The sequence below is a fragment of the Colius striatus genome, chromosome 3 (genome assembly GCF_028858725.1).
Source record: "Colius striatus isolate bColStr4 chromosome 3, bColStr4.1.hap1, whole genome shotgun sequence".
NCBI classification, from domain to species: domain Eukaryota; kingdom Metazoa; phylum Chordata; class Aves; order Coliiformes; family Coliidae; genus Colius; species Colius striatus.
The window spans coordinates 64,298,221-64,325,233 of NC_084761.1; the positions used below are offsets into that span (position 1 = coordinate 64,298,221).

Sequence of the window (27,013 nt, forward strand, 5' to 3'; positions counted from 1 at the left end):
ACATATGTGATAAAAGATCTGATGTTACCTGGCATTTAGCATTTCATCACCTTTTCTAACTAAACCCGTATTTCGTGGTTTTGCGTCTGGAAGACCAGTGGTAATTGCTGAAGATGCACGTAAGATGCTAGTTTGACATCAGAAAGGTAAGTAGAGGATGCTGATGTTGCTTCTTAATGTTGAGTTCTTTTTCTTAAGGGGATGAACCTCACTAGTGAAGTGAAAATAAAAAGTAAACACTCTTAAACCAGTTTACCTTCAAGATTTACTTCATGACAGTCAACACACATCCTGGCAAAAAAAAAAAAAAAAGGAAGAAAAATCTGTGCAACAAACACTTTGGAAGTCAATAAAATGGTATGTAACTACACAGAAAACGGCTTCCTCTTTGTGAAATTAATGCTAGGTCCTTATTCAGCATAGGCTCTATTTTGTTTCCTTGAAGCTTAGGAAAATACGATGTACCTTTTCACTTGTTGCTTTTTGCCTTTCACTTTAGAAGCAATGCAAGTTCATCAACAGCAAAATGTCCCCATAAACTATTTGGACGGAATGATATCAGAGCAAGAGTGTTGTTGCTTCATCATTGTCCCATTAAGTTTGACAAGATAATAATTTATTCAAATCAACCTTTAAAGCAAACAAAAAAATACACCTAGTAAGAAGCTTACTGTTTTGAAAACAAAATGAGCAATTTAATACTATTTGCTGTCTGTATTATATCTCTTTTTTTTATTATTATGGAATTCTGACAGGTCTGAAACAGTACACAAGATAAATACAGGTTTTCTCCAGTTGTTGCATATTACTTTATTCTACCATGTAAGCTGCTTGAATCCAAATCCAGTTAATTACCAGCTGTGACAGGTACCGGTTCTTCAGGTGCAGCATTCTGTATGCTGGTCTAAATTCATACCTGTTGACTGCTAAAAAGCACAATGAAAATATCTCTATTTAAAGTAGTTGTAACTATTTCCCTGCCAAGCACTAACTAATCTACACATACAGAAATGGTGATGTGATAGTGACAGGTGTCAAAACTGGTACAGAAGGGTGGTAAGTGAAATGCCTCGTTCTTCCCTGATTTTATCTAAGGACTTTCTATTTTGGATGCTCTCAGAGTGGAAGAAGGTTTTTGTAAAGAAGATGGTGTTTCCTAACTTTGAAGAATTTTTCTCATTTAAAAGCCTCTAACTTCACTTTGTCTGAGTTCATACTTAAAAATTATCAGTTTAGCACTGCTGTGGCTCGTACCATTCCCAACTGCAAAAGGGATGATTCTTAGAGTCTTAGTCTGGGGTTTTAGTCTTCAAACTTGGCTGGGCTGAACTGCACCTTCTTTGGTCTCCCCTAAAAGCCAGCCAGTCTATGGGGACAAAACTGCAGCAACTCTCATACCAGCAAGTTAAGAGGTTAGGAGTTCTTTCTCCCTCTCATCTGCATATATATTTCTTTTATTAAGAAAAGAAAGCCCAGCTGGCTTTAAATGTTGCCATTTCAAAGAAATCTAGACCTTCCCTCTCCCCATACCTAAAGCTAATAAAGCAATGATAAAAGCCCCTGCAAGTCACAAAGATGCTTTAACACATCAAGTACTATGTCCAAAGTTCTTCTGTTGCATATTTCAAAACTAATACTATCTTGGTAGCTGTTGCTTGCTGAAACCTGCTTTAAAATCAAATGATGGATGTGTTAGCCCTGAAAGGCAGCCTGTCTACTCAGTGAGTGTCAGCAAAGAAACATACTGTGGGGGAAGAAAAGAAAGCAACTCGTTTATGCTATGGCTTAGAAGTAGCACATCTTCCTTCCTGTCAGGATTAGCAACCCTGGCTACCTTCTGTGGAGTAAATGTGAGGCAGTCCAAGTATGGTTTGACCTGTGGAATGCCACAGACCAGATAATGAACTGAGCTGTATGTTGGTAAGGTCTGCACTGGACCAGTCAGACGAGGTTAGGAAAGTAGTGGCTTTTGCTGTTTTGTGAGGTTCCTATAGGAGCCTAGCTCAAGGCAGGCTGGAAAGCTTGAACAGTGTATCTACCTGCAATTCAGAGTAAAGCATCTGCCCTTGAGGATAGGCACTTCTTATTCATCTCACCTCTCAAAAGTTATTTTGAGCTACTTCAAGCAGTTTCCTTGACCATCATAGCTTTCTGAATCCTATTCACAGTGCATAGCTTTTCTTGGGCACAGTGAATAATTACGTCTCTGAATAGCTGTTTTTAAGAGATCCAAAATGCTCCTTTTGCCTGTAGTCATTGTGATTCTAGTTTTCTTCAGGTTCTTTCTGGTTGCTAGTAGATACTTTACCAAAGAAGTCTTCTTTCAGTGGAATGGACAGTTGAGTTTGCATCTGATGCTCTCAAAATGTTGAACAGAGCCATCACTCAAACCCACGAGAATTGCTTTTCTGTCCAGTGCTAGTTGGGTGAGACACTTTGCTGTCAGTGGTGAAACCAGGTGTTAATGTGCAACTGTTCAAGTCCCACAGACTTACATATCTTGGAAGGAAAAAAGATGCTTTTACTATTGCCATGCCTCTTTTAAAATACATGCCATGAAGAGTTGAAAAAGTTTGAAATCCTCTGTCTTGTGCCAATGTTCTGCTTACCCTGCAGTCTTTGGAACAGCTCAAGGATCGTGGATTTCCACTACAATTGGCCAGTAAATTTCTATTTAGTGACAATTCTGTTTCATTTAAGTGAAGCTGTCATCTGCCTCTGAATTCTGGTTTCTTCATGAAATCAAGCTCATATTACATCTGAATCCTTCTGAATTTTTGGTTGGGGTAGGGTAAGAGTTCTAAAAGCTTATTTATGGCAAATTCTGCATTTTTTTTTCCTAACTATTTCTTCAGTTTTAAGTCAGTCAGCAATGTTTTAATTGCAAGTGAGGCCGGACTGCATCTCTGTTCTTTTGCAACTGTGTTCTAGCATATTACCATGTACAGCATGGCCAGTTTCATACTTCTCAGAGATGCACTTCATGCATTGCAAGCTGCTCTTAGATATTATAAGCAGCATACACACAGATTCAGACTGTAATTACTTCTATTTCAAAAGCCTGGTTTTCAGTGTAGGGATTAGCCCTTAGTGGGCACGTAGAAAATAAAATCCTCCCAAAAGTTTTGCTTCTGTGTTCTTACCGAGTCCTTCCACTGAAAATGGTAAAACTGATGAATGAATTTCACTATAGTGATCAGCTGCACACATTAAGACTAGTAGAAAGTTACAGTTTGTAGTTGGAGGAGTCAGGAGGAAACAACTTGGGTACTTCTGTGGTTCAATCTAGTGTGATTTGAGAAGCCTAAAATGAAACTTTCGTCTCCTGCTGGGAAACTGAATAAACTAAAAAGAATTCTAGAACCTTTGAGAATAACTTTCAGAAGAGAAGTTAGGATAAAATCCTGTCCCAATTTAAATAAAATTCTGTTGAGCAGGGTTCTACCCAGCATACAGATTTCTAGCTTCCTTTGACTAAAGCCTAAAAAAAGATTAAAGCTCCATGGCAACTGCTATCTTAACTCCTGACAGCCATAGTATAAATTACATCTTGGAAAAACCTAATACTGAAAGTTTTATTTAGGTCAGCAGTCAGCCTAGGAAATGGTAGGCTTATAGATACCATCCCAAACTTCATTTTGCCCCTGCATGGTCTCAGTGAGGCACAGATTCTTGTGGGAGGCAAACTGGATGCTATATAATTATATGCAGTATGAATTTTAAAATATGACAAGTTTTAGGTGTGTAAGTTTGTTTCATACTTTTGGGGAAAAGACTGCAATTTTCTTGCAATTGTAACCTTCCAGTGAAGAACATGGAAAGGTTCATCTGGGAGGCAGCAGCCTTGACAGGTACAATGGGAGGTTATGGCAGCAGCTGCATTTGCTGGCAGTGGAGGAACAGTGTTGGTTGGTTGGTTTATTTTATGGAGAGGGAGGTGAACAGAGGTTGTGCAATTAATTCATTTGCCCACAGGTGCCCCAGCGTTCATTCTTGTGCCACAGAAGCTGTGTCCCCCTTTCAGGCTTGTATGAGGTGCTGCTTTCTTGCCATTTGAGTTACATGACAAGTTACTGAGTGGTAGAAATTAAAATTAAATGGACCTTAAAAGCCCAGAGTAAATGCAACCTGTGGTAAACAACCACGAAAAAATCCCCCAAATTTCTGCTATTTGCATGAAGATTATTTGGTGCTGTTATTGCCTTACTTCCTGTTTCTCATTCTTTGACTATTTTTGACCCTGTCCTCTCTGGACTTTGTGTTTTTCAGGCCTTGAATAATGTCTTTAACTGTTGTCTGAGGACCACTTTAATCAGAGCCGTTAAAACAGCTTAGTGCTCGAGACAGGGAGCAATTGGTATCTGGGATCACGGATCCTGCCCTCCAGTGCTCCAGTGCAGGGACAAGGAGGGGGCCTGCATGCTCCCTAGCCTGTCAGCTGCTGCTAGGCAGATACAGCATTATTCTGGGGCTCCATTTGACCTCATCAGATAGCAAAGTTTTAAGTCCTCAATATCCCATTTAAAAGGGGAAAGTACCCATCATTTCTCAAATGAAAATAAACCCAAGATAACATCAAAACCATTCTACAGTTGCAGCCCACAATATACCTACATTGTTGCCTACTGAGACATTTTGCTCTGTAAGAGTTTAATACTAACATGCCATCTAGTACTGGAGAAGGATGAGAAATAGAAACTGTGGAAGCATTACCAGTATAATAATAAGTTTTACAGACCTGCAAGTAGGACTGCTTTTGCCCTTTTCTCCAGCAGCTGGAGTTTGCTGATCACAGCACAATGCATGCCTGCATAACCTGGAATAATGGCGTGCTGGCGTTCAAATGGATCCCAAACTTTTATTCTGTGGACAGATACCAAAAACACACTCAAATACATACAGATAGTAAAGTCTTTAAGAAAATAAACCTAAATGTGGGGGGGGTTTTTTCCAAAGGTGTAACACTGAGATGCTAACAAACGTATTGTCACTTAACACAGTGAGTTGTATAAGCTAACCAGCAGAGCTGAGACATGGGATAATCTCACTATTAAATGGCTTTGGAGAGAGTTTTTAAGAAGTCTAAAAAATGGTAAATGACTTGGATTTCTGAGTATAAGTTAACTTATCAGAATTTCTGCATCAGTGAAGAAATCTTGGCATTAATTTCATAAAACTTGGAAATGTTGAATAATAATTGAAGTCATACAGAAACAGACCAATGAGCATTTTCTACATGAAAATACATGCTGTGGCTCTGATGTTTCAATGCAGTAATCTGTAATCTCAAGATAGTATACACTGGCGTGTCAAATTTATCTACATTGTGATTACGTTTTACTCAGCAATAGAAGGTAAGAATAATGTTGAGTCCCGTCTTGCACTATTAAAATATTTGTAGTAAATGGTAAAAGTACTTCTGGCTGATTTTAAGAAGACTGCAATAAAATTTGTGATTTTATCATACCAGAGCTATTGTACACTTGACTTCAGAAGACATACGTCACTTTTGTTCCCAAAGCACTGCCGGAGCAGGTAAGTTAACAGTACGTGTTCATCCTTGGGCCTGTGCAGCAGCTGGCCCTGCTTGCCAGGGGGAGGGTGATGCATTAGCTGATGAAGATTTACAAGCCACAAGGCTTGTCTTCCTGTAAACATGCTCTGTGCTTTTGAAACCTGCTTGAGGATAAAATACCACGCTTCCTTGAAAAGTGACATTTTAAGTATTTAAATTTTTCTTTAGAGAGATCCCCGAATGTTTTGTCACACACTTGTGGCTGTTGCCATGGAGACAGAATTGGTTTGGGGGAAACAGGTCAGACATAAGTCTCACATTTAATAACATTTTTTTTTTTTTTGCTAACACTTCTCTCTCTTGTATTTAATGACTTGTCATCTGTACTTGCTGGCACGAGGTACAACAGCGGGGAAGAAAGCACTCACAGATTTCAAAGGCTTCACTTTGTGCAGTGCACCAGAGTAACTGAACTGCAGCTTCAGTACCTGCCAACTGTAAAAGACTGTTAGAACTTATGAGGACTAAATGAATGGAGAAGAAATTCAAAACTTTTTCTCAATAATTCAAATCATGCAAGTCCCTCACAGGAGGAACGCCCTGACTGTAACCAGAAACATTCCTACCTCTATTCTGCCTCTTGATGAAGGACTTAAAAAACCCAAAAAAACTCCTGATATTTTGGAATACAGATTCCAGGCAGAAATTTGTTCAAAAAACTCGGTAGGAAAAAGTTGTTATTAAATTAAGATCATGTTAGTATGCTTGCCAAAACAACAGATCGTTTGACAAGGCTTCTTCTTGAGCCTTATGGCCAAAGTAAATCTGCATCTAAAGATATGTAAAATGTGCCTGGATTACAGTCTTAGTTTTCTTTCTCACTAAATTAAGTACGGCTTCTAAATGGAATTATTCCATGAATATAAAAATGACAGACTTCCATTTAATGCTTTATAGCTGAAGCTAAGTTCTTTAGGCAGACTGTGCTTTCAAACACCTTTTATTTTCCCACTGATATTTTCTAACAGCTCGTATCCTTCCTTTCTGCCCATTTATCCCAATGTGTTGTGCAAACATGCTCTTCAGCAGATGCTTCCTACCCATTCAACAGCTCCCAGAACTGATGAGACCAAAGGTGCAGCTTCAAATTGTGACCTTGGCAAAACAGGGAATGTGCACAAAGCAGGTTCTGTCTCTGTTCAAAAGCTGTTTCTATTTAGAAAAAAAAAAACATGCAATGGTGTTGAAGCTGTTTGGTGTTTGCCATATGTAGGAGAAATGAGGGGAGGCAATGTGTACAAGCTCCCCAACTAAAGCCAGTCATGCAAATTCTGACAAATGAGGTGGCACTAAGCTCATTGCTGTAAGATACTGCTTGTGTCTTCAGCAAAATGTCCAAGTTTCTACTGAAGGCTTAAGTGTGTCAACTGAAAGCATCTAATTCAAGGCTCCAAAACATGGCTAACCTCCTGCTGAGTCGGGGTTCATAAAGCTCCATAGGAAGTAACTGAAGCAATAAGTAACACTGGTATTGCTGCTTCTGCTGTGCTTTTGAAACACGTAGGAAGATAAAACATTTAATGGACTGTTATGAGTTTCAGTTGAAGATGGTGCTGTTATAAACAACTCCATTAAAATAGACTATATAATAGCTTTGATATGGTTTTATTTTAGTGTATCGCTTCAAGCAGATATGTTTAAACCTTAAATAAAACCCACTAGAGATCACCATGTATGTTGTCATCCTCAGCAAGATCATGAAACAGCACAATTGTAGAGGCTGAATGGGCTTCCAATTGATCTAAAGAAACATCATGCGTAGCTTCTGTCATCTCTCATTACTACTGAGCAAGCCTTAGCAACGCTAAGTTTCTTGTAGGTCTTATTTTGATATGAACACTGACACTGGAATCCTGCCACCTTCTGCCAGAATCTCATTGGGTAGCTGGGGATGGCTGGCTGCCTTTATTGCTAAATTTTCCCTAGATCCTTTTATTTTGTTTGATGCTTGGGTTCTAGACTGTGCCTTCTTCAGCCCAGAATCTCCCTGTGTAGTTTGTGTCACTGTGATTAGATTTTAACTCGAGTGGGAAGATCATCATGTACTTCAGCTGGGAAAGAGAAGGCCGTTCACAAATAGCCATACTTAAAACCTGAGTCCCACATAAAGAAAGCTCTGCTTAGCAATGATGACACAACAAAGCTTAATTTCAAACAAATCGTGCAACTCTCTAGAATCACAGAATCTCAAGGGTTGGAAGGGACCTCAAAAGATCATCTAGTCCAACCTCCTGCCAGAGCAGGACCACCTAGAGTAGGTCACACAGGAACTCATCTAGTAATGACTTCTCAATGTTCCTGCTCATTTTCATTTTAGAAGATCAGAACAGGTAAGCAGAAACTAACTTATTTGTCATTCTAAACCATTGGTCGTCATTTGTCTCATTTCTTAAGGTAGCAAAACGCTGGCAAGCTGACCAACCAGTTTTATCATACATAGTGAAAGGATGCAAGTGAATAGAAGAAATTGATGTAATTTTGTTTGAAAAGATAACTCAAAGTAGTTTTTCCAAACATTATAAATCATTGACTTAACAGCAGAAGCACAACATCTATCAACTTATTCTCTGTATTTCAAGAAGTTATTTTATCAAGCATCAGCCAAACTTCCTCATTTTTTCTTTCTCAGAAAGTGACTTGGTGGGGGAACTTAATTGTAGAGTGTACCATTCATGTAATAACAAATGAGGAACATATTTTGGAGTTTACCCATTTTCCATCATGACTTCAAAAACAATTCTACTGGCATCACCTGTAACTGTCAAGAACTACACATCTAGCTCATTTTTCAATATTTTTTAAACCTAAAATTTAGAAAAAACAACAATTTTAAGTATCTACCAGTTAAACACCTCTACTGTTAATTTGATATTCATCTTAAGGAATAGCACTTTGATGATTATTTAATGTAGTACAGTAATCAATGACAATTATAACACACACACACACACACATATTCCCCCCTTAGGAAATGAAGAGAGTAAGATCACCATGTCACTGATTTTGTGCGATTGCAAAAAAAAGCCCCAAATCTTGGGAGATGAAAAATAGAAATGCTGTTTTAAGACACATTAAGTTATTATATGCTACTCTGGTTTGGAAACCACATTTAAGGGTGGAGAGTGTTCAAATAAGCAACAAAAGTGAAGAGGTGTAGAATGCAATGATTTCTAATGAAAAATAGAACAAAGCCTAGAAACAAGACGACTGGTCAGGTTGTCCTCAGGAGTGTTTATGTGCTTCTGAGAGGAGAGGAACTCAGGTTGTCCTCAGTAATGTGTATGTTCTTCTGAGAGGAACAATCTGTCTAAGTGAAAAGGACAATAATTAATGTCCTTCGGATGGAGCACTGAACGTATAAATAAAACACTAGGGAGAAGGCAAAACAATAAAGAGCTGTCCAACCGTAATGACAGTGAAGCACTGGAATATATTACTCTGGAAAGTAAAGATCTCCAGTGACAAAGATGGTACAAGACAGGCTAGACAATCATGTCAGCATTGGTGTAATTATAACTGATCTTGCCCTTCGGCTGGGGAAATGGATTGGATCAGTTCTTCAGCTGTGGGAAAGTGCTGACATAACCTTGGAGGCCCAGACAAAGCTCCAGAGTAATTTGATATTTCTCCTTCTTCCTACCTTTTCCTCTGAAAGTTATCTCTAAACAGTAATGCCAGCAATGTGCCTTTGTGGCCAAAAAGGCCAACGGCATCCTGGGATGCATCAAGAAGAATGTGTCCAGCAGGTCAAAGGAGGTTTTCCTCCCCCTCTACTCTGCCCTGGTGAGGCCTCATCTGGAGTCCTGTGTCCTGTTCTGGGCTCCTCAGCTCAAAAGGGTCAGGAAAGTGCTGGAGAGAGTCCAGTGCAGGGCCACCAAGATGATCAGGGGACTGGAGCATCCTTCTTATGAGGAAAGGCTGTGGGATCTGAGGCTGTTTAGTCTGGAGAAGAGGAGACTGAGGGGGGAATCTCATTAATATTTACAAATATCTGAATGGTCAAGAGGTTGGGGTATCCCTTCTTTCGATGGTATCTAGCAACAGGACAAGGGGTAATGGGATGAAGTTGGAACACAGAAAGTTCCATTTAAACGTAAAAAACACCTTACTCTACTGTGAGGGTGAGGGAGCAGTGGAACAGGCTGCCCAGAGGGGTTGTGGAGTCTCCTTCCTTGGAGGTCTTCAAGACCCGTCTGGACACATTCCTATGCGACCTGATCTAGGTGAACCTGCTTCGGCAGGGGGGTTGGACTAGATGATCTCTAAAGGTCCGTTTCAACCGCTACCATTCTATGATTTTACATCATTTGAAGAACGCAGTATTTACTCTTAGTCAGCAGGACAGGAGGGGAGCAGAGCCATCAGATCCACCCTACCTAAGGGCACATTTTGAGCATTGCCAGTGAGCTGCTGGGTGGACCCTTGTTGCACGTTCCTTGCATTCCCCTGGCAACAGCGAGTGGAACTGTGTCGAAGGTGATACTACCACAGTGGCACAAAGCCCATGGCAAGGCTGACCTTTCTCTTCCCAGTGAAATCCAGATCCATGACTGAGGAACACTGAAAGGCACAGGATGTAAAGAATGGTGCCATTTCCCAGGAGCATTGAGAGTAGGATTAGGGAGAAGAACCTTCTAACCAAACCCGGAGATTCTAAACATACCCTTCTAACCATACACAGAGGCAATAGCTGCAGAACACAGCTACCCAAAAGGATAAGATTCTAGCTATTGATAGAAGGAGCACCTACTACCTGGATGGAAACAGGGATGTTTGTATATATGAAGGGCCCATCCTATCACAACAGAAAGATTGGCTCAATAATAAATAATTTCAGTACCACTTAAATAAATGACCTCCTAAAAGGATTCCCAGCTCTTCTTTTTCTTGTTGCATGTGTAACTAATAACAAAATAATTCTATTCTCCACACACATAGGAAATCTGATGGGTGTTCGGGTATTTTAAGCATCAAACCTGGATACTATGCTTTGGTTTCTACCTATTCAAGAAACATTGGAATAATGTTTCAAAATATTTTCTTTGATAAGCGTTAATTTTTGGTTGAAGGGACTGGCAAAATGAGTACATGAATTTTTAACAACTAAAGAACATGTTCAGTCAGTAATCCTTACTGTGCTGACCATTTCTGAGTAGTTTCATGCAAATATTCACCATCCATACTGTTGGTTACTTTTATATATACCACATCCAGCAATCACTTTTCAATCAGCTTACAAAAAATAATACCTACTGTTCAGGTTTCTGAATTTCACAGTATAATAAAGTTGATTTTTCTCCTCTTCGGTGTAGTTGGGAAGCACCAGATAGTGGCCAGCATAGGTCAAAGCAGTGGTGTGTAGGAAGAGGATGGAAGTGCTGGTTTCAAGAAGATGAAGCTGGCACAGGGTTTACAAACTGAACTCAGAGAGCCAGTGCGCCATGGTATGAATACCACTGTGACCTAGGGAGCAGGAGATCATCTGGCAAGTCAGTCACGAGCTCAAGAACTTTTCTGCAGATTTATGTCAGCACTTTTTGGGTTTATCTCATTTATATCTGATTAAAAATATGCACCTTTTTCTCAATCTTAGTGTATTTATTCACAGAAGTAGTTAAGTGGCATTGGTGTCGATTGATGTACCTTAAAACAAAAAGGACGTCTAGGCATAAGTCCTTTCACATGGACATATCAATTATTGTATATGTATGCATACGTACACATGTGACACTGGACAAAACTTATGGGATACAGATGGAAAAAAGATAGGAAACCACAATATTTAAGTAAGCAAAGTCACAATTGCTCCTTCCCACTTCCCGGGCAGCTAGGGTCACTAATTCTTGCAGCTGAAGGAATATAATAATTGTACATCAGTCTGGTCTTCGTCTCATTGATTTCCTTGCTTCAAGTCAAGGATGCTCTGGCTTTAAGGAAGGTTACAATGACCTAATTTATTTATTCAGATAATTCATATTTCAGTGCAAATCCATGGCCTGGACAACCGATGTTTCAGATCCAACCCTGCAGTGCTAAAGAAGTTAAAATTGTCACCTGTCCTTCCCTTGCTCATTCTCCTTTTGGGTGGAGTCTCCTGGGACAGGTCCCTGGCGGCCTTTGACAGAAGAAGGCTTGCTAAAATAGGTTGCTCAAGAGTTTTCTTTGTGTTCTGGCTCAGTCACATCTTTACAAACCCAGTCTCTAAATTCCCAATGACAAAAAGGACCCTGGCAAAACATCAGGATTCTTTGATATCACATGAACCATGTTCTGGGAACAGCACCAAAAGATCTTATCCAAACATTTCCCACAGACCTCACAAACGCCAGGGAAAACCAACTCGGTCCAACAGGCACAGGGAAGAATGAGTTGCATCTTTCTGCTCCAGTGAGGTCTTTATTACTGTTAAAGGGTTTTATACCCCAGAAAGTGACTTCTTTTGTCTTCTACCATTTCTGGAAAAGGGAGTGTTAGCTCACAGTTTGAGTCCCACAGTAGCTTTGAAGCTAAGAAGTACAGCTGACCTTAACCAAACTTAAAGTTTTCCTTCAGATACACGAATACAGTGTAAAGAATTGCCTATTTTCAGATTTTAACTTTATTTAGAGACCCTTCTGTGAGTGTCTGATGGATTTTAAAAGAATGCCCTTTATACTAATGACCATTGTGGCTCAAGAAAATAATTTTCTTTTCAAAAAGATGGTTGACTGAACAATTATCCTATTTAACAAAAATGTTTAGCAGTTAGTTGTAGAGAACATGAACAGATGATTTGTTCTGTATGTAGAATTTTGTGGATGATGCAGCCAGTTCCAGAGACAAACTCCTACCGATTCTCAGAGAAGCCAAGCAGTAGCCCTCCCTCAAGAATCCTGTACTCTTTACTTTGGCAAGGACGGATGTAATGACCTCACTGTTTCTTCACATGCTCCTTTTTCAAAAGGTCATAAGTTAACATAGTCTAATAAAAAAAAACCCAACAAACCCAAACCACAAAAGCACCTTGCCTGCTTTGTGTCATTTCTTGTCTAAGTAAATGTTTTGTTTAATTAGGTACTACAGTCAGTTTTAAAAATCCATAAGCATGCGCACCCCCGTCCTCCCCTGCAAACTTACTTTCTGAATAAATTTGCATTTAGTACCTGAAAAATGAGTGTCAGAGGATCTGTAAGGGAAGCCAATCCCTTGCCTGCAAAGACAAAGAGTTTTGTATCCCTCACTAGCACAATTTCCATGCCTTCCACAAGTCCCTTTTCCATTCTAACGTCATGGCAGTTTGACTTCCCTGTTCCACACTGAGATTCCTGTAAACAACATATCTCCAAGACAAAAAAAACCCAAAACGCTCACCAATTTATGACTAGTAATTACTCTGCCTACAGAATTGTCTCTGTATGTTTTAAAGTTTGAAGTGGCTTGGTTTATGAATCTTCTAAGCAGTCCCAGGACAGCGGTCTCCAGTTCCCCAGCATAGATATGTATGTACCCAGTTACAACTCAGGGCTGAAGCTCCAGCCTCACTGACACCATGAGGAAAGAGGAGTTCAGTTTTGGAGTTTTATTTTAAAATATTTTTTTTTAATTCATGGGTTTTTTGCTATAATTTGGCTGAGACACATTCTAAAAAAGTCTCCGCATTAAGGTGTTGTGAAGATGAGTCCTTTGGCTAACTTTTAACCTTCTTGTCTCTAACCGGATGATTTAAGCAGGGCTCAGCACTGGGGTCATTTATGTTAGTTCTGACTCCATCCCTTTGCAATTCACAATCAGGCAAGGCAATTCAGGCACAAAGTATAGAAATTTGTAGGAACAGAAATACTGTTCCTTTTGGCAGAATCTCCTTTTAAAGGTTTCAGACATGTTTTCAAACACAACATTGTGCCTGTCATGTTGTCTTGTCTGCTACCTGCCCTAATCTGAAATAAAAAACATGTCTAAACATCAAATACCTGGGTATTTTGAACTTGCCTGGAACAATTCTGCATGGCCACAATGTCTCAGATTTCATTTATGGTTTTTCCTCTATTTACAGTGACAGTCAAAACCTAATCACTGATTTTTGCAGTCAAATTCCACAAATTCCACCACAAAAGCCTAAACAGAGTACTATATGACAAATATCTACATATTTAAGGTTAAAATCAAAATGAGAAAAGGTGCCTTTGTGGCACAGGAATAGACTATTTTGCAACTAACGGTGCCTGGGGTTGCTCTGCTGTGACTATCGTGTGCTTGAACGGTTTACCTGAATTTTGCTGTCCTTTTTGGTAAGTATACAAAGGTCAGGTACACAAGTATCTGCACTGATGATCATTTCACTTTCTAAGTGAAATACAGCATGCTGATCACTACGTGTACAGCCTGATGTGATTTGGCTTACAGAGAATGTAGAAATTAGCAATTTTTTCTCTCTGCAACTGTCTCAGCACAATGGGGTTCAGAAGGAATGTTTCCATCCCTTCCCTAAGCTAAGCTGCACAGGATTTAACAACTGGGGACATTTTTTAGAATAAGCCATTGTTTGACTTTAATGCCATCAAATATAAGTTTGAATCCTGTACTATTTACAAGAAGATATAAAACATGCATTAAATTGCAGATTTTTATAACAGTATTCCATTTACTGATAAAGTATTGAGAGAGCAGCAGAAGCTTGAATTCAGCACTGAAAATCATGTATTTGGTTTCTAGAATGAGGAGATTTTTAGGATTAGAGAGTACACATCATTGAGAAGGAGCAATCACAACCATTGGAACTTAATTTATATTTCCTTAGGTTGAACCTAAGAAAATATGAAATATGGTTCAGGCCTCTTGTATTCTCACGAGAATGAATAGACTTCTTCACCACTGAAGCCTGTGTCCTCTGTCTCATGATTGATTTCAGAGCACTCACATGGCACACTGCTTTTCATGGCCATCTTGATACAGATGTTTATGTGAAACAGCAGGAAATTAAATAATGTACCTTTGTAAAGTAGAAGAGATTATTGAAATAGAATATGGAATGACAACATTGATAGCTTGAGATTTCCATTTGCATGATCCTTTCAGAAATGAATCAATCCAAAGAAACAGTTCTCCCTTATTTAACAAATGGCAACAGAAGTGAAACCACTCACCTCCAAGAAGAACTGAAGGTAACTTGACCACATGCCTATGGCCTTCAGATTCCAAAGTATTTTCTTAGTGGTATTAGTGTCTGGAATATGGTGGAATGCCATGATATAATGGCCCAGGTAATTAACGAAGCAAGTGCGATCGAAGTCATTGCTGCAACCCTGAAGAGCATTAGATTAGGCAAAGGTGATAACACTGAAAAGTTCTATTTGCACAAGAGCCTGCTGCCCTGTAAGGAAGAGCAGAGCTCTTCATAGCAAGAGGGAGGTTTCTACTACTCCACTGCAGACACTTTGAAAATAGCAATTGTTTTTAAATCTGTAACACTATCTGAAAACAAAATGTGCTCTCTAAAGAATATTTTAAGGTCACCTCAGTGTAAAGCAAGGGCAACCCTGCTGAGTCTTCTGAAAGTAATAGAGTAATACAGAATATGCTCTTGGAGCAGCTGCCACGTGTGACAGGACGCAAGTATCAGGAAGCAATCAGTAGTTACAGCTTCTCCCTGAACAGTGGCCACAGAATCTTGGCAATTCAGCTTAACAATCACATTTCCTTTGCTAGCACTGAACACTGTGGCTTCTGTTCTATTCCTGTACAAAAAAAGAGTCAATTAACACTGAGAAAACATACCTGTAGCCTTATTCTGTCATCATATGAGATAAAACCGGAAGACTAAGTGCATTTACAAGGAAGACTAGATTGTTTCCAGATGTGTATGCACAACATGGTGCAAGAGGTATATGACAACATCAGATCTATGCTGTCAGAATCAACTAGTTGAGCAAGGTACAGAATAAACCCCAGACACTCTGATGCAGCCTGATTTGGATTTCTTATGCTAACTATGACATAACTGGAAGAGGAGAACTGGAAAGGCAATCTTGCTGCCCTGGCAGTGACAATTCAGGAATAAAAAAACTATCAGTCTGCCAAATACACCAGTTAGCTGCACCTTTTAATGCTATAAAAGATTGTCGTGTACAGTATTTTGGGTTTCTAATGTGGTTTGACTTTGCTTCATTTGAAATATTTGGCCCCTGTCTATGCCTGCGCTGAATCTAGATGTAGCACACAATATGATTTGCTGTACTCCCTATGCTATTACTGTCTGCAAATCAGACATACCAGTGATAAAAAAAGGAACCAGGTAAGGACATTGACATACACTTTGGATTATTCTCTTTATAATCTTTTTCTTTAAGTATGGTCTATTTCTTCCTTCCTCTTTCATCGGTTTTCTTTCTAACACTTTGTCTTAACTCCTTGCAGCTGACTTGACTTTGCAACCTGTTTCTGTCTTTGATATAGAATATCGTTAGTTACATTTGAAAATCAAATTAATGTGAGTGGCAGACACTGGACTTGTCCTAAACCCTCATCATTCAAATCCTGTAAAACATACTGGATAAATACCTGTGGCTATCCTTTCCTATATGTGCTATACTTTACGTGCTAAAGAAGTAGACTAGTCATCCTTAGAAAACCTATTAAGTTTGTCACCTAACTACAACATGAAGATGAATGACAAACTCAGCTGATCCTGGGAGTAGGACACCAACTGAGAGAATGCTGTTGCACTGGTTTGACAATGTCAATGTTGTGTAAAGCTGCATGCTGGACTGGCATATCAAACCAGGAAAGAACACCTGTCAACTTATGCTTGGAAGAAGTACTTGAATAGCAGTTTGTCAGTGGAATATACAATAGGTTGTTGAAAGGTTGAGGGAGTTCATACCTCCAAAACACAACCTTAGTATTAATCACTTATAACATTTGGATTTAGATTATATAATGACAATACCACTATTATAGAGCAATGGATTAAATAGAAATTATCATCAGACCTGCCTTACATTACAAAAATGTAATGATAGCTGATGATTACAACATTATATCACATATAATGAAGGCCAATATTCAGTTATGAAGAAGAATTTTTTCGTCTTAAGTTCTCACTAGTGAAAAATACTTCCTACTACTCTATAAGCACACAAAATAGAATCTGTCACTGAATTTCCTTGATCCAAGTATGAAGCAATCTCTGTGTGTAAGAGTATCTGCTGAAGAAATGTGTATTTCATGCAGCAACTGGCATGAGTCCCTCAGAGGAAAAATCCTGATGTAATAAAAAAATTGATAGGTTCAAACACAGAGCTGAGCATTTTTGTCAAATCTACAGCTGGCATATATTCTTTTCCTTTCCCCAACCTCAGAATAAAGTATGATGCAGGAAAATTCTAAGGGAGAGAGAATTCAAATGTGAAAACAGAGAATATGTAAGTATCACCCCCACACAAAGTAGGAGAGGAAAATAAACCCAAACAAGAGAGAGAACTGAAACAGAGACTGAAATGACAGCAGGAATGAAGTGCAGAGACCAAAGAAGAAGAGCTGTCAGGAATAATTAGGAGGAGTGTAAAAACTAATTTAAAAAAACTAAAAAAGAGAAGTGAAGAGTCATTTTACAGGTAGTTAACTGCACCTGAAATAAATTTATAATATAATGTATCTCCTTTTCCAGAAATGTTGTAAGATTTTCTCTCCTTCTATTTTTCTCAAATAAGAAAATCCTAGAGTGCGTATCCAAAGTGTGACACAGCACAGTGTGACACAGCTGAGGAGGTACAACTGGTAACTGCATAATTTAAGGTTTGCTTTGTTTTTAAATTTGTGAGCCCCTTGCTAATCTTTTTGAAATTTTTACATTTCTCTTTTTGTTTACAATGTTTGACAGATTAATTCCTATTGAAATGTTGGAAAATGCCTATTAATCATCCTGACAAGTTCTGCCATTATTTAACTAAATTGACAGCAAAATAAATTCAGAAATAAGTCTTCTTCTCTGAAACGCTGACATACAGATAATGAGCCCTTTGTAAGTTAGATAGGATTCAGAAATTTCAAAAAAATCTATTAAAACCCTATGCTGCAGTACATAAGGCAGCTTCTAACTGTAGAAGCCATAAAGGGAAGTCCATTAGACAGCAATTTAATATAAACTGTGTTGTACTTTCCTTTGAAGGATATGACAAAATGCTGTCAAGAAACAGTAACTTGAGCTGAAATTGAGGTTATTTAAAGTGACTGTTACCATTTTTTTATGATAAGGTGTTGAATTCGGAAAAAAAAATCTCCCAGGAGGTCTAACAGGATGGTTACTCATAACTGGTGGTGTAGAAAGAAAATTTGGTTATAACCTGGGGAAGTTTCCATGTCTCACATCAGTCATAATTCTTATGACCAGTAGACTATCAATTTTGCAGAAGTCAAAGCACTGAAAATTAGAAATGACTTGAGCAAGTAGCAAGCAGTTTAGGGGCAGCAAGGACCAGCTTTGTATATGAGTGAACAGCTACAGTTAACTGTGTGAGCTTTCTTGCCATTTGTAGTACAAAGAAGTCAACTCCATCTATTCTTCAAGACTGCTTATGTTCATATCACAGAATCACAGAATGGCAGGGGTTGGAAGGGACCTCTAAAGATCATCCAGTCCAACCCCCCTGCTCAAGCAGGTCCACCTAGGTCAGGTCACACAGGAGCACATCCAGGCAGGTTTTGAAAACCTCCTGAGAAGGAGACTCCACACCCTCCCTGGGCAGCCTGTGCCAGGGCTCCCTCGCCTGAACAAGAAAGAAGTTTTACCTTGTGTTTAAGTGGAACTTTTTGTGTTCCAGCTTTTACCCATCAACCCTTGTCCTGTCACTGGACACTACAGAAAAAAGCTTTGCCCCATCCCCTTGATACACACCTTTCAAATACTTGTAAATATTAATGAGATCCCCCCTCAGTCTCCTCCAGGCTGAACAGCCCCAGATCCCACAGCCTTTCCTCACAAGAAAGATGCTCCAGTCCCCTGATCATCTTGGTGGCCCTGTGCTGGAGAGCCCAAAACCAGACACAGTACTCCAGATGAAGCCTTACCATGGTGAACTACAACTCAGAAATGCTGTAAGAAGCTGTTCCTTACCACCTTTCAGTTTTTTATATCCACGTCTCAATATGTACTTATTTCTCTGTGGACAACTTATTCCAAGTGCAGAAGGAAACATTTATTGCAAAGGAACAGAACTGCTCCTGTCCTCTAAGTCAAAGGAAGATCCTCATTAAAAGTTAATGAAATCTAAATTAATCTTATGATTTAACAAACAGAAAGAAAACCAAGCATGAGAACAGTACAGCTCCTCTCATCTTGACCAACTGGTTACCATAAAATAAGCCCAAGGAGTTTCCTTTTCACTGCCCATGTCAGTTATTGGCACACCCAAGACAGGGACATTTATGTGTTGATGCCTTACATTTATTAAGAAATAAATTAGCTACATCAACAATTTCAAAATCTTTTAGTGCTTTTTATGGGACTTGTTGGGCTCCCAACCTGTTCACCATAGAACTAGGACTTAATTCTAAATCATTGTAGAGGCCTTGAAGTTTTACACGTAATAATAAAAGCATGGCTTGATATAATTTAAAAATGGTTTGAATTTTAACAAGATTTAACCAATATATGGTTAAGAAACCACTGCAGCTGAGATGGATAAAAAAATAGCTGAGTAAAAAAAAAAAAGAACATCAGAACAAAAGCAGTGCATCATCAGGAATTAATACAAATCAGAATATGTCAAAATACTGTGATTTTTAAGGAAAAATAAAGATATGTAAGCTTGGATAGACTTAAAAATTGTGTCCCAAAATTCTAAATCAAAATAAACACTTTAGTCATTTGACACATATTTCTGTGCTGGACAAAATCAAACCACATAATACACGTGAACTACACCTCCTTTTCCAGCCAATTCATTTCTTGATAAACAAAATATTCATTTAGTATGTAGCAGAAATATCCTCCAGCCTGTTTGTAGGTAGGAATTTTGAGAGATTTCCTTTTAGAGGCACAGATAACCTGTTCACCCTTGCTTCTGCCTGGCCTAATTTTCTCAGAGGTAATTAGTTTACTCTCAAAGTTGATTTTCTTTTGTATAATTTTTGGTGTCCTTATTCATGTTACAAAGAACAGCATACATAAAATCGAAAGAATGATGACATGTACATCACAAGGTTTTTACTTTGCTTGCTTTGACACTGAAATGATGGTTCCCAAAAGAGGTGATAACTGAAGTACAGGGAGGTGCACTGATTTCCTATCCAGGACCCATCTGCTCCAAGCTCACTTGAGGACAGACACCTAAATCCAAATCTCCATTAAGTTTAAGTGAGGACTTTCATCAGGGAACCCACTGGGAATGGAAAGGTCATCTCAAGTTGTGCTAGGGAAGGCTTAGATTAGATACTAGGAAAAATTTCTTCACTAAAAAGGTTGTCAAACATTGGAACGGGCTGCCCAGAGGGAAGTCATGCAATCACCGTTCCTGGAGGTATTCAAAAGGCACACAGTCGCGGTGCTTAGAGATATGGTTTAGTGGTAGACTTGGTAGTGTAAGGTAACAGTTGGACTCCATGATCTTACTGGTCTTTTCCAACAATTCCGTGATTCTATGAAAATCTGACAGTTCTTGGCTCCAGCTCCCTCTGGTGGGTAACACACACTTCAGAGAGCAGCAACTATTGCTAAAGGTAACCAGCAGGAACTAAACATACAAAACATTCTTCAACTATACAGAAACAAACCAGATGAGTATCAATTACAACAGTTTTAAGCTGCAACTTGATAGATTCATCCTGAAAGGAAGATACAAATGTCCTGCCAGAACTGAACTCCCTTCAAATTCAGAGAAGAAGAGAGACGGGGATTTTGGTCCAGGTGGAAATCTATTTTCAGCACCTGATGTTGATTAAAACAAAATAAGGAACTAGTTTAACACCATTCTTTTGACAAGAACATTTTCTTGGGTTTCTGATCCTGATTTATATTTTGAGGCCTAAAGTTTTGCCTGGTCCAAGCTTTTGGCAGTGGGGGGAACTACAGGGCTGGCTTCTTTAAAGAGTTGCCAGAAGCTTCCCCTGTAGTTGATAGAGCCAATGCCAGTCAATTCTAAGCTGGACCCCACAGCTGACCCAGGCCAATTAGTGATGGAGGTAATGCCTCTGTGAATAACATATTTGAGAAGGAGAAGTTGTTGCACCATTACTAAACTGCAGCAGCAACAGGGAGTGAGAATGTAAAAACATCTCTGCAGACACCAAGGTCAGTGGAGAAGGGAGGAGGGAGCTTAGGCCCTGAAAGAAAGACTCCCCTGTCACCTGTGGTGCAGACCATGGTGAGGCAGCTGTCCCTCTGCAGTCCTTGGAGGCCACCAGGAAGCAGAGACCCACTCACAGCCAGTGGAGGACCCCACACCAGAGTGAGTGGATGCCTGAAGGATGCTGTGACTCTGTGGGAAGCTCACCCTGGAGCAATTTCCTGGCAGGACCTGGGAGTCTGTGGGGAAAGAAGAGCCCACATCAGAGCAGGTTTGCTGTCAGGACTTGTGATCCTGTGAGGGACTCAGGCTGGAGCAGTCGGTACCTGAAAGACTGTTCTCCCAGTGGGTGACCCATGTTGGGGCCGGGTGTGAGGAGCTGCCTTCATGGGCGGCCCCATGCTGGAGCAGTTCATGAGGAACTGTAGCCTATGGGAAGGACCCACGTGGAAGAAGTTCGTGAGGGACTGTCTCCCACGGGAGGGACCTCACACTGTAGCAGTGGGAAGCGTGCTGAGACCTCCCCCTGACAAGAAGCAGCGGCAAAGTTCATCTTCTAATGAACTGACTGCAACCCCCATCCCCTGCACTGCACGGGGGGAAGGAAGGAGAGTCCTGGGAAGAGGGAGGGGTGGGGGGAGGTGTTTTAAGATTCAGTTTTATTTCTCATCTCCCTGTTCTTACTGTTCCTTTAATAAATTAAACCTTTTTTCTCCCCAAGTTGAGTCTGTTTTGCCCGTGACACTAATTGCTGAGTGATCTCTCTGTCCCTAACTCACAAACTGCTCGCTGTATTTCTCTCTCTCTCCTGTACAGTTTAGGAGGGGGAGTGATATTATGACTTGGTGGACACTTGGCTAAACCACAACAAGTTTAATGTCCTTTCTCAAGAACATTTTGTTTGTGGGATTCAGAAAATATTCATTATTTCACAAACCTTACAGCCTAAAGATTCTTTATTTGTTTCAAGGAGTTTAGTTCCACTGGAAAAGAAAAACTTGCTTTTAAATCTATGATGTCTTACCTACAAACCTTATCTGTCCACACATTTACCAGCTAAAATAACTGAAAATTGAAGCATATTTTATAATTTACATCCTTGGGCACAAATCTAAGTCCTTCTGCAAGAACAATATGCACACCTTATTGCACTATCCAAAATACATGGGTTATGATCATAGTAATTTGTGATAATTACCACATTAAAATAAGCACCAATAATCTCTGCACTACAAAACAGTACTTAAATTTTGGTGACCTCAGGAAAAGGCATGGAAATTTTGTAAACATCAGCAACCTCATAGCAGAGGCTTAAAATTAATCATACTTCTCTGCTCTCACCAGCAGCACCAATAAATCAAATTATAACTGGCATCTCTGGGTTAAAATATCATTTTTTTTGTTTCAGAGGCTAACTTGTTGATCTGAAACTCATACTGACAGTTGTTTTGTTGGGAAAGTAACAATGTTACAAACAATAATCAGTGTGAAACCATTGGGGGTAAGCATGGACACAAGAGTTCATGTTCTTCAGTGGACCAAATCCATATTCTTCAGGCATAGGACCAACTTAAACAGATGTACAGTCTACACATCAAATTGCTTATGGAGTTAGATCACATTTAAAGGTAACTTGGCAGATGAAAAGCTGAACATGAACTGGCAATGGACACTCACAACCCAGAAGGCCAACCACATCCTGGACTGCACCAAAAAAAGCAGCATGGCCAGCAGGTTGAGGGAGGTGACTCTCTCCCTCTACTCTGCTCTGGTGAGATGTCTCCTGCAGTGCTGCATCCACCTCTGGAGCCCTCCACATAAGAAGGACGTGGACCTGCTGGAATGAGCCCAGTGGAGGGCCACAAAAACAATCAGAGGGATGGGGCACCTCTCTTACAAAAAAAGGCTGAGAGAGTTGGGGTTGCTCAGCCTGGACAAGGCTCTGGGAAAATTTGCAGTCTTTCAATACTTAAAGTGGGCTTACAAAAAAGATGAGGCCAAAACTTTTTAAGAGGGCCCATTGTGACAATGGGTAATGTTTTTAAACTGAAAGAGGGCAGATTTAGACTAGATACAAGGAAGAAATTTTTACAGTGAGGGTGGTGAAACACAGGTACAGGTTGGCCAGAGAGGTGGCAGATGCTCCATCCTGGGAAACATTCAAGGTCAGGTTGTAGGAGGCTTTGAGCAACCTGACCTAGTTGAAGATATCCCTGGCTCATTGCAGGCAGGCTGGACTACATGACCTTTAAAGGTCCCTTCCAACCCAAACTACTCCATGATTCTATGATAACTGGGCTGCAGGCATGTATGCATGCAGGCTGGCGATTAACCTGCTGGGGAGCAGCTCTGCAGAGAGAGACCTGAAAGTCCTGGTTCATAATAAAGTGAATATGAGCCAGAAATGTGCCCTCGTGGCCAAGAAGGCCAATGGCATCTTGGGATGCATCAACAAGAATGTGTCCAGCAGGTCAAAGGAGGTTCTGCTCCCCCTCTACTCTGTCCTGGTGAGGCCTCATCTGGAGTCCTGTGTCCAGGTCTGGGCTCCTCAGCTCAAAAGAGACAAGGAACTTCTGGAGAGAGTCCAGTGCAGGGCCACCAGATGATCAAGGGACTGGAGCATCTTCCTTATGAGGAAAGGCTGTGGGACCTGGGGCTGTTTAGTCTGGAGAAGAGGAGACTGAAGGGGGATCTTATTAATATTTACAAATATCTAAAGGGTGGGTGTCAGGAGGTTGGGACATCCCTTTTTTCTATAGTAGCTGGCAATAGGACAAGGGGTAATGGGATGAAGCTGGAACACAAAAAGTTCCATTTAAACGTAAGAAAAAACTATTTTACTGTTCAGGTGTGGGAGCCCTGACTTGGAGGTCTTCAAGACCCACCTGGACACATTCCTATGCGACCTGATCTAGGTGGAACTGCTTCTGCAGGGAAGTTGAACTAGATGATCTTTAAAAGTCCCTTCCAACCATACCATTCTATGATTCTATGATTTTACATCACAACTTTCATTTTGATAGAAAACTGTAAAAGATATTTCTTTCTAATTAATATTTTCCTCAACTTTCAGGTACAAAAAGAGATATCAGAAGCTCTTCACTAGATATGCAGTCTTAACTGGAATTCTAAGCAAAAATACCCTTGAAAGCTCCTCCTAGAATTGTTTTCATTAGTTTTCCCTCCTCTTATGTTACTTTATATGTTTGTATCTCACAGCAAGTAATGTAAGGTTTTTATGAGATGAGTGGCTTACACATGAGTCAGATACACTACAGACTGACTTGTCTGTAGACACGTTGGATTGGATACCTCATGTGGTCTCTGCTGGCTAATTAATCTGTACATTTATGAATCTTCCTGCTTGTGTATGGTGGAATGGGGACAAAATGGATTTGTATCAACCTGCTTACAACACTCACAGTTCTGTGCTAAGGTAACACATTTAAGCAAATGTCATGCTTCTGGCATTCATCTAACTTACAATTTTCTTACAGGTATTGGTGTGATAAAGCTAAGAGAGAATAAACCTATCAAGCATGTAACCAGTTGAATCAAAATGTACTGGAAGGCAACAGTGATAACTCTTACTACAATGAAGTAATGTCTGCATTGTATCCATTAGACTGATAAATAGGTCTTTCTGAACAAGTTGAACTAGATTAATTTCTAATGATCCCAGATAATGACTTGTGCATTACTATTTCTATTTGACTGTTTTACATTTGCAACAAGAAAAGCAAATAGCATCCCTTCATGCATGCTTTGAGTATGTAGAAGGACACAGCCAAGTGTATCTCATTAAGATGCAAAAGAGGAGATAAAGACGGCTGGGTAGGAAGAAAATCCAGAGCAGGACTGTGCTTAATAATGTACTTTTTGTTTTACAAACTTGTGAATCTCAGAACACATATCCATAGACAAGAAAAGTGATCCAAGATGAGGACTGAGGGGAAAGATTAAGATCAAATGAGCCAAACATTGATACATCATATCTTGTGTTACATCTTTCCTCAACAGATCAATACACTGTTCTGTCTGTGAGTTCATGTAATAGAAAAGCGCTCCCAAAAAAACAGTGCTGAAAGAGTTCACTTAGATCTCATTTTATGGCTAAGAGAACAAGAGTTACTCTAGGTTATACCTAATACTTTCATCAGCTTCTTAAGATTTGCAAGACTCAGCTGAGTTTGTTACGAAGGAAGAATTAATAGCAATAAATGAGCACATACAGACTGTAATTAAACACAAATTAACAACTGCTGATAAGATTTTGACTCTCCTCTGTACTGCTTTTCCTGAATAGAGAGAATTGAGGTAACGGGCAAAGCAAATTGAACACTGGTCATCAGGAGGTCTTAGAAGATCGCAGGTGAGAGACAAAGAAGATTGGCATAAACACCTAAGTGGGAAAACCAAGCTGAAAGAAGAGAACTTGGAGAAAGTATTTAAAGAAAGAGTGAAGGCACCAGACTTTGGAGCATAACATTATTGCACATTTACCCTGTGCCTTTAAAAACACAGTTACACACAAACCAATATTAAAAAAAATATTGTCATCTTCAATTTATTCCTGTTTAAAGCTCCAGAGCTTGATGAAAAGAAGCAGCCCCCAGCATTCAAGGCAGAGGTGAATAATGGAAAGTGATAGTAGGCACACATACCTGTGCATGGATTCCTTCTCTGATGTGCTTCATACTTCCTTTCATTAACCTCTGTTTTCACAAGGTGGATGTCACAACATTTTTAAGTTTGCTTGCTTGACAGCTTGTAATCTAAGTCCCAGGTCTTCCTCTTGAAGCAGCAACAGTGAGCTTCTGGAGAGCCCTGAATCTTGAAGTCTTGCTGCAAGACTACAGAGAGAAAAGAAGTTACAATTCTTAACTTCATTTGTTAAAAGTTACCATTAAAATTATTTCAGAAAATATTATGCTGGAAGAGAACATAGCATGCATGAGGATGGCAATAAAGATCTTTGTGTGCTTGCAGCAAAACAGACCTTTCTATAAGCCTCTGAAAACTTCTAGCAGACTCTGACAAAACAAATTAATGATTGGAATTTAGTTAATTGGTCTCAGTCAGGGTAACATAAAGAAAAACATGTTAAGTGATGGAGAAAAGTTACAAGATAATAATGCTGTGGAAGAGTGGAACTGAAAGAGTGTGGAAATGTCTACATCACCACATGACTGTGCATAACAGAAAAGACCAGTGTCATTCAAGGTGCTAAACTCAAAGATTTGTTCTGTTTATGGAACAGGGAATTAACAATGTGTGACCAAGTACGGCTCTGGCATAAGAACCTCAGTTTACTTACAAAACACCAGGAACTTTATGAGAGTGATGGAGCACTGGACCAGGCTGCCCAGATGGGTTGTGGAGTCTCCTTGTGTGAAGATGTTCAAAACCCAACTGGATGAGTTCCTGTGTGACCTACTCTAGGTGGTCTTGCTCTGGCAGGGGGGGTGGACTAGATGATCTTTTGAGGTCCCTTCCAGCCCTTAAAATTCTGTGATTCTGTGAAATATATCAACAAAGTGGAGGGCAAGCCAAGAACTTTAACAAGCTACTTTGATTAACAGAGAAATTGATATGAAGGCTGATTAAGAACTAAATTGAACTCACTCATACTAACCAGTAAGCAACAGGGGAAGCCTTCAAAGACATAAATAGCCCTAAAGATACCCCAGAAAAAGAAACTTTCTTTACTGGACTGAAGGCTAATAGCTTTAAAATACCTCTAAACAATTTAACTGCTCATCTGAGCACTACTCTGTGTAAAGAGTGGCAGAAATAAGTACTAAATTACTTTCTTATCTCTGATGCACAATCGCTTTGAATCTCAGAGAAAACATTTGATTTTCCTTTTTTTTTCATATGAAAACCAGAAAATATCTGAAAAATACTCATTAGATGTGTGTTGCTGTTATAATGCAATTATTATTGCATTATTAAGCTTATTCTGCAGTAGTAATTTTACTCTCTGCAGTTAAACAGAATTTCATAGCACATGTTTCATTTTGTTTGGCCAAACTCCAGGCTTTTTGCTTCTCTAGTAAAGCCTAAAGAGCCATCTGCAGATTGCAGAAGAAGGTACATATGTTTAAGTGGACTAAACAGTACATTGAACAGGAGAAGGCATTTAGGGTTACTGAGAAGTAGTACCTCTGAAGTTCTA

General features: G+C 39.6%; 1 long non-coding RNA gene across 2 annotated transcripts; it reads right to left on the reverse strand.

Moving 5' to 3' along the window:
- Positions 1–704: 704 nt before the first annotated feature.
- LOC133625194 (uncharacterized) lies at positions 705–25,682 on the reverse strand. Of its 2 annotated transcripts, XR_009818496.1 has the most exons (5): positions 25,500–25,682; positions 14,698–14,856; positions 10,829–11,038; positions 4,739–4,863; positions 705–2,499 (listed from the first exon to the last, which is right to left on the reverse strand). It is a non-coding gene; the product is annotated as an uncharacterized LOC133625194 (long non-coding RNA). The 2 variants fall into 2 exon arrangements; XR_009818495.1 differs by having other exon boundaries at positions 705–4,863.
- Between the last annotated feature and the right edge of the window lie 1,331 nt (positions 25,683–27,013).